The sequence below is a fragment of the Chanodichthys erythropterus genome, chromosome 13 (genome assembly GCF_024489055.1).
Source record: "Chanodichthys erythropterus isolate Z2021 chromosome 13, ASM2448905v1, whole genome shotgun sequence".
Classification (NCBI taxonomy): Eukaryota; Metazoa; Chordata; class Actinopteri; order Cypriniformes; family Xenocyprididae; genus Chanodichthys; species Chanodichthys erythropterus.
The window spans coordinates 9679803-9692264 of NC_090233.1; the positions used below are offsets into that span (position 1 = coordinate 9679803).

The 12462-nt window shown below is 38.3% G+C and overlaps 5 non-coding genes across 5 annotated transcripts; all 5 read left to right on the forward strand.

The window, feature by feature from the left end:
• Positions 1 to 7220: 7220 nt before the first annotated feature.
• trnar-ucg (transfer RNA arginine (anticodon UCG)) lies at positions 7221 to 7293 on the forward strand. The gene has a single exon. It is a non-coding gene; the product is annotated as a tRNA-Arg (tRNA).
• Positions 7294 to 7516: 223 nt separating this feature from the next.
• On the forward strand, positions 7517 to 7589 carry trnar-ucg (transfer RNA arginine (anticodon UCG)). Its single transcript has one exon. It is a non-coding gene; the product is annotated as a tRNA-Arg (tRNA).
• Positions 7590 to 9433: 1844 nt separating this feature from the next.
• Positions 9434 to 9506, forward strand: trnar-ucg (transfer RNA arginine (anticodon UCG)). The gene has a single exon. It is a non-coding gene; the product is annotated as a tRNA-Arg (tRNA).
• Positions 9507 to 11209: 1703 nt separating this feature from the next.
• Positions 11210 to 11282, forward strand: trnar-ucg (transfer RNA arginine (anticodon UCG)). Its single transcript has one exon. It is a non-coding gene; the product is annotated as a tRNA-Arg (tRNA).
• An 815-nt stretch (positions 11283 to 12097) lies between these two features.
• Positions 12098 to 12170, forward strand: trnar-ucg (transfer RNA arginine (anticodon UCG)). The gene has a single exon. It is a non-coding gene; the product is annotated as a tRNA-Arg (tRNA).
• The last annotated feature ends 292 nt before the right edge of the window (positions 12171 to 12462 follow it).

The following is a 12462-nucleotide window of genomic DNA, read 5'->3' on the forward strand; positions in this document are numbered from 1 at the left end:
CTTTTTGGCATTCAGAATAGGCCCAGATAGATTTCAGCCTAATAGGGATACCTGCACTGAATCTTCAATTTCACATGTATTTTGTGTATTTTCAAAATACAAAATACTGTATTTGTATTTAAATACATTTTCCCACACAGTATTTTGTATTTTAAATACATTTCCATGTATTTACGCCCATCTCTGTATATACACTGTGTGCAGAATTATTAGGCAAGTTGATTTTCTGATCATATTTTTTTTCCAAGCACATTTTACCAATTCCAATCCACATCAATATTAATAACTACTATTAATATTGTTTTTAATCATTTATAAGTGATATTTATTTGTTCTTGAAGAATTTATCTTCCAGAATCTGGCAGTAAGGTGTGGGAGTTCACTTTTAGTCCATCTCTTATCCTGAAATGTCCGTCTTGCAGAGATGGACTAAAAATGATCTTCCAAAACTTAATCCCAGATTCTGGAAGATAAATTCTTCAAACAGTGGTACAAGAGGATGTGGTACTGGTCCTTCAGGAGTCACTCTCAAGCTGTCTGTCTATAAGGCCTATAAAAACCCAGTCTTCATGTACTTTATAACACTTCAGCTTGTGATTCTTATTAAGAGCAGGTCGCTTTTTAGGATTCTTTAGCTAACCTAAGTCTCTGAGACCCTGACACCTCACACTTCTGGAGACTCCAGGTAGGTTGCAGTTCTGGAAAATGGTGGCGCTGGAGACTAAAGGGTTCCTGATGGTTTCACACTTAATTCTTCATCTTAATTCTTAATTATTTTGCAGTTAACATGATTCTTTTCTGCTCCACCTGTTTTTGTATGACCCCGCTGACCCAATGAGCATTTTGCTGTCCCTTGGTCATGCTTTAACTTTGCAATTTCTAGTATTGCATTAGTATTGCATCCTTCTCATGAGTATTTCATCATTTTTGAGTTAAATCTCTTTTTTTGGCTCTTTTTGCCTGTAAAGGAAAACCTGCCTAATAATTCTGCACACCTGAATATAGGGCATTTTTCATTTCCAGCCTTCATGAATAATTATATATCACTTATAAATGATTAAAAACAATATTAATAGTAGTAATTAAGATTGATGTGGATAGGAATTGGTAAAATGTGTTTGGAAAAAAAATATGATCAAAAAATCAATGTGCCTAATAATTCTGCACACAGTGTATAACAAGAGAAACAGTCAAACATAAGTGTCCAATAATTTTAACTCATCCTAGATTAAATTATACAGTACTGTTCAAAAGTCTGGGGGCAGTAAGATTTTTTGATTTTGAAAGAAGATTAAAATACAGTCAAAAGTAGGAATACTGGGAAATAATATTGCAATTTTAAAACTGCTGCTTATTTGAATCTGTTTTCAGATGCATTTAATACATCATTGCTGAATAAAAGTGTCAATTTCTTTAAAAAAAAAATACTGACCCCACCAACCTTTGAGCAGTACTGTATATAAAATATGTTTAATTAAAACATTATATATTACTGTATAGTATTGCTCTTACTTCATTATGGTAAGATTTCCTGGAATATGTTTCTAAAAAGTTCACAGTAGTGGAATGTGTCTTCATAGAATGCAATGTGGATTGTGCCAGTATACTTACAGAGACAGTGGTGGTTGGTATTGGGGCACTGGACACTGCTGCGCTGGGTTGGCCATCAACCTGAGATGGTCTCCTAGCCACAGTTAGATTTGGCTTTGCTGCAGCAATGTGGGACCCACCGAATCTTGGCTTGGTGAACTAAAATAGGGCAAAACAATTTCAATAAAAAGAAAAATGTGTTGTAACAGCACAATAACAAATAAATTGATGTACATTTTTTGTAAATGAGAAAATATCTATTGTTCCTTGTTGAAAATATCTAAATATCTATTAACTATATTTTATTGTTTAACTAAAGGAATTAATTTCTTGCTGTACGTTTTTTTTTTGTACATTGTATTGCGTGTGTATTACCACCCCGTTACTTACACAGATTGAAATAATTTTGAACAGAAAAATGTGTGGGAAGGCATTACTAGACGGTGAGTATATTGTAATTGAAAATGTACCTTTTTAAAATGACATAAAATCAAAACTAGTTTGCACATTGTAAGAAAAAAACATTTATTAACAGTAATTAAGGTTACACTTGAAATAGCTACAAAGTAGATGCTTGATGACTGAAGTAATAATACATGTATAATTCATTGTGCATAAGTGGAATGTTACCTGAGAGATACAGAATGAAAGAGAGAAAACAGCTTTAATAGCCAGTTGATAAAGATCAAGAAAGATGCCATGAAGGATGTGAGTGTCCTTTACCCATGAAGGCAGAGAGCAATTAGAGAGAAAGAGAAGAATCCAAGAGCAGAGCCCAGAGAAGAAAGAGATCACATAGGTTACATTGTTCCTTTATAATTTTACTGGATTATATGACTAAACCCATCTGAGACATTGAACAGACTACAGCTGCCCTTGTACAAGGTGTGACAATTGGCAGGTAGCCATAAAAACATACCAGCCATCTCAGCTTTTTACTTCCAGTACTTCATTCAATTTCAACTGAACTTAAGACTTTTATACTTCAAAACTTATATTAAAATTGCAATTCTTAAAAAAAATGTTATTACCATTGACAAACTTGGAATCATTTTAGATGTCACCGATGCAGTAGGCCGGGACTCAGGCTGAAGCTGAGGCTGACTCTGCTCCATGACCTCCGGTGCTGGTCCTGTAGCAGCAGACTGTTGTTCCACAGCCTTCGGTGCTTGTGCCTGCTAAAGACAACCACAAAAATACACAGGCTACAATCATTTTTGAACGAGAAACATTTGTTCAGCAAGTTATTTAAAAAAAAAAATACTAGCAACATCTTCACATTGTTACCTTTTGAGTGTGAAAACCACACACACACTTTGGGACCGCTCCAAGCAAGGTCGTCTGGCCGCGAGACTGCATCGGACATTTTTCGATCTGTAAATATCACGACACATGTAATACACAATACAGGAATTTCGAACTAGTTTTTTTCAACTGTTTACACACAAAATCCTTACTTGTCACACAATTTCTGAAACCTGACACTCAAACACCAGAACCACACACCAAATCTGAAAAACCATACACTAATTCTCGGCCTTCGACTCAGTTTTCAATATCATAAAACACTTTTTGTAAAACACAACACACAATTCTCTATGTAACACACAAAAATCTAACAGGAAGTATCTTGATTTCCTTTTTTTAAACACAACCATTGTTTCTGTCCAACTACACATAGTTGATGTATTTCTTTTCTTTCGTACTGTGTAATACTGTATTCACAACCACAGATACTACAGTAAAAAATAAATCGTTTGCTTTCAATCTTGCTTGAATATCATGGCAAAGGTGTTTGCAACGTAAGACAAATGTTTGCTTTTGAGATGTGTTTGTGATATTTTGAATGCAGTGCTTCATTTTGCAAGAGATTTGTGTGTAAAGTTTTGAAAAAAGAGCCACAGTTTTGAAAATGTGTGTAAGCAATTGAAAAAAACTAAATAGGAATGGCAAATAAATTTTCCTGTATGTGTGTCATATTAATTTTTATTCATGTTCTTTAAAGGGGAGATACAAACTGTAAAATTAGAGAGAAAGAGTGAGTGTGTTTGTGTCCTCCATTAAATGAAGGAGAGGAACATTTCACACCTTCAAGCCCTCCTTTCACTCAACATCCCCACCCCCGCTGTCTCAAATCTCTGAATCTCACAGTGCAAAACAAAATGTCTTTAATGTAGGTTTTTTTTTTACAAAATTACATAAATCTCAAATACCTGCTTTATTATCTACATGAATATCTATAAATAATAATGACACCTGGTTTATATTGGTGTTAACCATTAGTCACAGTGCACTGTTCTAATGAATGAGATCAGGTACATACAACAACTAATAAGTTGTTCTGTTATGTAATACATTAAACAAACAAATCTAATGTTCAATTATGCAAGTCAACAAACACTAAAGTCGTTTCTATCATGCAGAAATAACAAAAGTATACACTCACCTTTTGATATATGTCGTGCCACTTTTTCTGTCGAGGAGCTGGCCTGTTTCCTTCATTTGAAGGCCAAACTCCTGTGCTGGCAAACTTTTTTAGACGTGAAATCCATTCAGCGTCCGACATGGCTTTATGGGATTTTTTGCCAGACATCTTTTTTTTTTTTGGCCTTAGGTTTAACCGTTTTGATCAAAAAAAACCCAAAATGATTTCTTAAAAAAACCCACAACACATCATATTCAAATATGCAATTAAATTATGCGTTCTTACCCGTTGTCCGTAATATGTGTTTTATATAAAATACTTAGATGTCCTCCGTGAATATGATGCTGACCTCCGTGGCAGTGATGCTCGTCTACTGAACTTTTTTGACCTCTGACACTCCCCCTGAGGATTATGTCCTTACTTCGTACACCTTCGGCTCAGTTCGGAAACTTGATTGACATCTGGCTAGCTTCCTGAACCCACCTAGCGGTGATAAGCGTAAACGCGCGCTCGACATTTCCGTCTACTCTGATTGGTCAAATGTCGAAAATGTCAAGAAAATGTTGAGAATGGCGCTCTCTGATTGGCTGCAAATGTTATAGCGCTTCGACGTGATTGGCTGTGACGTTCAACATTGTTCAACATCTGCCCCATATTGTCGGACTATCCTTCGGCAGCTGGCCTTTGGAGCTGAGGATTGTGGGTTCGAGTCCCATGTGGGTCATCTGAGACTGTGCAGAAAAGCAGTTGTGTGAGGTCTCCAATCTTTAATTGATACTTTCTGTGAGGATTTCTGTGCGTTGCCTAAGTTATACAACATTGTCTCTGATTGAACTTTAAAATGATTTCCAAGAAATACCTTTCTTCTAAAAGTGTTTTGTGGCTTTGAGTCATATCTGGGTGGCATAAAAGATTCTTCTTCTTGGGGAGTGCCTACAATGTAATGCTAAGTGGTTGGAATGACAGTACTACTCTAATAAATCAGATCTGCTCTAGAGAAATTGCATTTGCGGGACCAGAATTTGGAGCTAAGTACTGTGCGATTGACTCACATCTTGCTCATCAAAAACTTTCTTAAAGAGTACCACTTTTTAAAAATATTATGTAACGCTATGAAAGTAATATTCTAGTGCCGCAGTACTAATTAGGCTGCGTGCAGTTGTGGCCCAGTGGCCTAATGGATAAGGCATCAGCCTTCAGAGCTGAGGATTGTGGGGTCGAGTCCCATCTGGGTCATCTGAGACTGTGCAGAAAAGCAGTTGTGTGAGGTCTCCAATGTTTAATTGATACTTTCTGTGAGGATTTGTGTGCGGTGCCTAAGTTTCACATCATTGTCTCTGATTGAACTTTAAATCAGAGACAATCAAACTCTCTGAATGAACTTTAAAATGATTTCCAAGAAATACCTTTCTTCTAAAAGTGTATTGTGGCTTTGAGTCATATCTGGGTGGCATAAAAGATTCTTCTTCTTGGGGAGTGCCTACAATGTAATGCTAAGTGGTTGGAATGACAGTACTACTCTAATACATCAGATCTGCTCTAGAGAAATTGCATTTGCGGGACCAGACTTTTGAACTAAGTATTGTGCGATTGACTCACATCTTGCTCACCAAAAACTTTCTTAAAGAGTACCACTTTTTAAAAATATTATGTAACACTATGAAAGTGATATTTTAGTGCCGCAGTACTAATTATGTGACTTGCAATTGTGGCCCAGTGGCCTAATGGATAAGGCATCAGCCTTCGTAGCTGAGGATTGTGGGTTCGAGTCCCATCTGGGTCATCTGAGACTGTGCAGAAAAGCAGTTGTGTGAGGTCTCCAATCTTTAATTGATACTTTCTGTGAGGATTTGTGTACAGTGCCTAAGTTACACATCATTGTCTCCGATTGAACTTTAAAATGATTTCCAAGAAATACCTTTCTTTTAAAAGTGTATTGTGGGTTTGAGTCATATCTGGATGGCATAAAAGGTTCTTCTTCTTGGGCAGTGCCTACAATGTAATGCTAAGTCGTTGGAATGACAGAACTACTCTAATACATCAGATCTGCTCTAGAGAAATTGTATGTGCGGGACCAGACTTTGGAGCTAAGTATTGTGCGATTGACTCACATCTTGCTCATCAAAAACTTTATTAAAGAGTACCACTTTTGAAATATATTATGCAACGCTATGAAAGTAATATTCTAGTCCCGCAGTACTAATTATGTTGCATGCAGTTGTGGCCCAGTGGCCTAATGGATAAGGCATCAGCCTTCATAGCTGAGGGTTGTGGGTTTGAGTCCCATCTGGGCATCTGAAACTGTGCAGAAAACTAGTTGTGTGAGTTTTAGCATTCTCTGATTTTTGATTTATACTTGCTGTGAGGATTCGTGTACAGAGTCTAAGTACTGTGCGATTGACTCACATCTTGCTCATCAAGAACCTTCTTCAAGAGTGCTACTTTTTTTAAATATTATGTAACACTATAAAAGTAATATTCTAGTGCAGCAGTGCCAATTCAAAAAACTTGCAGTTGTGGCTCAGTGGCCTAATGGATAAGCTGAGGATTGTGGGTTTGAGTCCCATCTGGGTCATCTGAGACTGTGCAGACAAGTCCTATCTGAGACTGTGCAGACAAGTCCTATCTTTTTATGTAACGCTATGAAAGTGATATTCTAGTGCCGCAGTACTAATTATGTGACTTGCAATTGTGACCCAGTGGCCCAATGGATAAGGCATCAGCCTTCGGAGCTGAGGATTGTGGGTTAGAGTCCCATCTGGGTCATCTGAGACTGTGCAGAAAAGCAGTTGTGTGAGGTCTCCAATCTTTAATTGATACTTTCTGTGAGGATTTGTGTGCGGTGCCTAAGTTACACATCATTGTGTCTGATTGAACTTTAAAATGATTTCCAAGAAATACCTTTCTTCTAAAAGTGTACTGTGGCTTTGAGTCATATCTGGGTTGCATAAAAGATTCTTCTTCTTGGGGAGTGCCTACAATGTAATGCTAAGTGGTTGGAATGACAGTACTACTCTAATACATCAGATCTGCTCTAGAGAAATTGCATTTGCGGGACCAGACTTTTGAGCTAAGTATTGTGCGATTGACTCACATCTTGCTCATCAAAAACTTTCTTAAAGAGTACCACTTTTTAAAAATATTATGTAACGCTATGAAAGTAATATTTTAGTGCCTCAGTACTAATTATGCGACTTGCAATTGTGGCCCAGTGGCCTAATGGATAAGGCATCAGCCTTCGGAGCTGAGGATTGTGGGTTCGAGTCCCATCTGGGTCATCTGAGACTGTGCTGAAAACCAGTTGTGTGAGTTTTAGCATTCTCTGAATTTTGATTTATACTTGCTGTGAGGATTCGTGTACAGAGTCTAAGTAATGTGCAATTGACTCACATCTTGCTCATCAAAAACTTTATTAAAGAGTACCACTTTTTAAAAATATTATGCAACGATATGAAAGTAATATTCTAGTCCCGCAGTACTAATTATGTTGTGTGCAGTTGTGGCCCAGTGGCCTAATGGATAAGGCATCAGCCTTCGGAGCTGAGGATTGTGGGTTCGAGTCCCATCTGGGTCATCTGAGACTGTGCAGAAAAGCAGTTGTGTGAGGTCTCCAATCTTCAATTCATACTTTCTGTGAGGATTTCTGTGCGGTGCCTAAGTTACACAACATTGTCTCTGATTGAACTTTAAAATGATTTCCAAGAAATACCTTTCTTCTAAAAGTGTTTTGTGGCTTTGAGTCATATCTGGGTGGCATAAAAGATTCTTCTTCTTGGGGAGTGCCTACAATGTAATGCTAAGTGGTTGGAAAGACAGTACTACTCTAATACATGAGATCTGCTCTAGAGAAATTGCATTTGCGGGACCAGACTTTGGAGCTAAGTACTGTGCGATTGACTCACATCTTGCTAATCAAAAACTTTCTTAAAGAGTACCACTTTTTAAAAATATTATGTAACGCTATGAAAGTAATATTCTAGTGCCGCAGTACTAATTACGTTGCTTGCAGTTGTGGCCCAGTGGCCTAATGGATAAGCTGAGGATTGTGGGTTTGAGTCCCATCTGGGTCATCTGAGACTGTGCAGATTAGTCATATCTTTTTATGTAACGCTATGAAAGTGATATTCTAGTGTCGCAGTACTAATTATGTGATTTGCAATTGTGACCCAGTGGCCTAATGGAAAAAGCATCAGCCTTCGGAGCTGAGGATTGTGGGTTCGAATCCCATCTGGGTCATCTGAGACTGTGCAGAAAAGCAGTTGTGTGAGGTTTCCAATCTTTAATTGATACTTTCTGTGAGGATTTGTGTACAGTGCCTAAGTTACACATCATTGTCTCTGATTGAACTTTAAAATGATTTCCAAGAAATACATTTCTTCTAAAAGTGTATTGTGGGTTTGAGTCATATCTGGGTGGCATAAAAGGTTCTTCTTCTTGGGCAGTGCCTACAATGTAATGCTAAGTCGTTGGAATGACAGAACTACTCTAATACATCAGATCTGCTCTAGAGAAATTGTATGTGCGGGACCAGACTTTGGAGCTAAGTATTGTGCGATTGACTCACATCTTGCTCATCAAGAACCTTCTTCAAGAGTGCTACTTTTTTAAAATATTATGTAACACTATGAAAGTAATATTCTAGTGCAGCAGTACCAATTCAGAAAACTTGCAGTTGTGGCCCAGTGGCCTAATGGATAAGCTGAGGATTGTGGGTTTGAACCCCATCTGGGTCATCTGAGACTGTGCAGACAAGTCATATCTTTTTATGTAATGCTATGAAAGTAATATTCTAGTGCCGCAGTACTAATTATGTGACTTGCAATTGTGGCCCAGTGGCCTAATGGAAAAGGCATCAGCCTTCAGAGCTGAGGATTGTGGGTTTGAGTCCAATCTGGGTCATCTGAGACTGTGCCGAAAACCAGTTGTGTGAGTTTTAGCATTCTCTGATTTTTGATTTATACTTGCTGTGAGGATTCGTGTACAGAGTCTAAGTAATGTGCGATTGACTCACATCTTGCTCATCAAAAACTTTATTAAAGAGTACCACTTTTTGAAAATATTATGCAACGCTATGAAAGTAATATTCTAGTGCCGCAGTACTAATTATGTTGTGAGCAGTTGTGGCCCAGTGGCCTAAGGGATAAGGCATCAGCCTTCGGAGCTGAGGATTGTGGATTCGAATACCATCTGGGTCATCTGAGACTGTGTAGAAAACCAGTTGTGTGAGTTTTAGCATTCTTTTATTTTTGATTTATACTTGCTGTGAGGATTCGTGTACAGAGTTTAATTATTGTGCGATTGACTCACATCTTGCTCATCAAAAACTTTCTTAAAGAGTACCACTTTTTAAAAATATTATGTAACGCTATGAAAGTAATATTCTAGTGCCGCAGTACTAATTAGACTGGCTGCAGTTGTGGCCCAGTGGCCTAATGGATAAGGCATCAGCCTTCGGAGCTGAGGATTGTGGGTTCGAGTCCCATCTGGGTCATCTGAGACTGTGCAGAAAAGCAGTTGTGTGAGGTCTCCAATCTTTAATTGATACTTTCTGTGAGGATTTCTGTGCGGTGCCTAAGTTACACATCATTGTCTCTGATTGAACTTTAAAATGATTTCCAAGAAATACCTTTCTTCTAAAAGTGTTTTGTGGCTTTGAGTCATATCTGGGTGGCATAAAAGATTCTTCTTCTTGGGGAGTGCCTACTATGTAATGCTAAGTGGTTGGAATGACAGTACTACTCTAATACATCAGATCTGCTCTAGAGAAATTGCATGTGTGGGACCAGACTTTGGAGCTAAGTATTGTGCGATTGACTCACATCTTGCTCATCAAAAACTTTCTTAAAGAGTACCACTTTTTAAAAATATTATGTAACGCTATGAAAGTAATATTTTAGTGTCGCAGTACAAATTATGTTATTTGCAAATGTGGCCCAGTGGCCTAATTGATAAGGCATCAGCCTTCAGAGCTGAGTATTGTGGGTTCGAGTCCCATCTGGGTCATCTGGGTCATCTGAGACTGTGCAGAAAACCAGATGTGTGAGTTTTAGCATTCTTTGATTTTTGATTTATACTTGCTGTGAGTATTCGTATACAGAGTTTAAGTATTGTGCGATTGACTCACATCTTGCTCATCAAAAACTTTATTAAAGAGTACCACTTTTTGAAAATATTATGCAACGCTATGAAAGTAATTTTCTAGTGGCGCAGTACTAATTATGTTGTGTACAGTTGTGGCCCAGTGGCCTAATGGAAAAGGCATCAGCCTTCGGAGCTGAGGATTGTGGGTTCGAGTCCCGTCTGGGTCATCTGAGACTGTGCAGAAAAGCAGTTGTGTGAGGTTTCCAATCTTTAATTGATACTTTCTGTGAGGATTTGTGTACAGTGCCTAAGTTACACATCATTGTCTCTGATTGAACTTTAAAATGATTTCCAAGAAATACATTTCTTCTAAAAGTGTATTGTGGGTTTGAGTCATATCTGGGTGGCATAAAAGGTTCTTCTTCTTGGGCAGTGCCTACAATGTAATGCTAAGTCGTTGGAATGACAGAACTACTCTAATACATCAGATCTGCTCTAGAGAAATTGTATGTGCGGGACCAGACTTTGGAGCTAAGTATTGTGCGATTGACTCACATCTTGCTCATCAAGAACCTTCTTCAAGAGTGCTACTTTTTTAAAATATTATGTAACACTATGAAAGTAATATTCTAGTGCAGCAGTACCAATTCAGAAAACTTGCAGTTGTGGCCCAGTGGCCTAATGGATAAGCTGAGGATTGTGGGTTTGAGTCCCATCTGGGTCATCTGAGACTGTGCAGACAAGTCATATCTTTTTATGTAATGCTATGAAAGTAATATTCTAGTGCCGCAGTACTAATTATGTGACTTGCAATTGTGGCCCAGTGGCCTAATGGAAAAGGCATCAGCCTTCAGAGCTGAGGATTGTGGGTTTGAGTCCCATCTGGGTCATCTGAGACTGTGCCGAAAACCAGTTGTGTGAGTTTTAGCATTCTCTGATTTTTGATTTATACTTGCTGTGAGGATTCGTGTACAGAGTCTAAGTAATGTGTGATTGACTCACATCTTGCTCATCAAAAACTTTATTAAAGAGTACCACTTTTTGAAAATATTATGCAACGCTATGAAAGTAATATTCTAGTGCCGCAGTACTAATTATGTTGTGAGCAGTTGTGGCCCAGTGGCCTAATGGATAAGGCATCAGCCTTCGGAGCTGAGGATTGTGGGTTCGAATCCCATCTGGGTCATATGAGACTGTTTAGAAAACCAGTTGTGTGAGTTTTTGCATTCTCTGATTTTTGATTTATACTTGCTGTGAGGATTCGTGTACAGAGTCTAAGTAATGTGTGATTGACTCACATCTTGCTCATCAAAAACTTTATTAAAGAGTACCACTTTTTGAAAATATTATGCAACGCTATGAAAGTAATATTCTAGTGCCGCAGTACTAATTATGTTGTGTGCAGTTGTGGCCCAGTGGCCTAATGGATAAGGCATCAGCCTTCAGAGCTGAGGATTGTGGGTTCGAGTCCCATCTGGGTCATCTGAGACTGTGCAGAAAAGCAGTTGTTCGAGGTCTAGTGTTCCCCGACCTTTAATTGATACTTGCTGTGAGGATTCATATACAGAGTCTAAGTAATGTGCGATTGAATCACATCTTGCTCATCAAAAACTTTATTAAAGAGTACCACTTTTTAAATATATTATGCAACGCTATGAAAGTAATATTCTAGTCCCGCAGTACTAATTATGTTGCGTGCAGTTGTGGCCCAGTGGCCTAATGGATAAGGCATCAGCCTTCGGAACTGAGGACTGTGGGTTCGAGTCCCATCTGGGTCATCTGAGACTGTGCAGAAGACCAGTTGTGTGAGTTTTAGCATTCTTTGATTTTTGATTTATACTTGCTGTGAGGATTCGTGTACAGAGTTTAAGTATTGTGCGATTGACTCACATCTTGCTCATCAAAAACTTTATTAAAGAGTACCACTTTTTGAAAATATTATGCAACGCTATGAAAGTAATTTTCTAGTGGCGCAGTACTAATTATGTTGTGTGCAGTTGTGGCCCAGTGGCCTAATGGATAAGGCATCAGCCTTCGGAGCTGAGGATTGTGGGTTCGAGTCCCATCTGGGTCATCTGAGACTGTGCAGAAAAGCAGTTGTGTGAGGTCTCCAATCTTCAATTGATACTTTCTGTGAGGATTTGTGTGCGGTGCCTAAGTTACACATCATTGTCTCTGATTGAACTTTAAAATGATTTCCAAGAAATACCTTTCTTCTAAAAGTGTACTGTGGCTTTGAGTCATATCTGGGTTGCATAAAAGATTTTTCTTCTTGGGGAGTGCATACAATGTAATGCTAAGTGGTTGGAATGACAGTACTACTCTAATACATCAGATCTGCTCTAGAGAAATTGCATTTGCGGGAC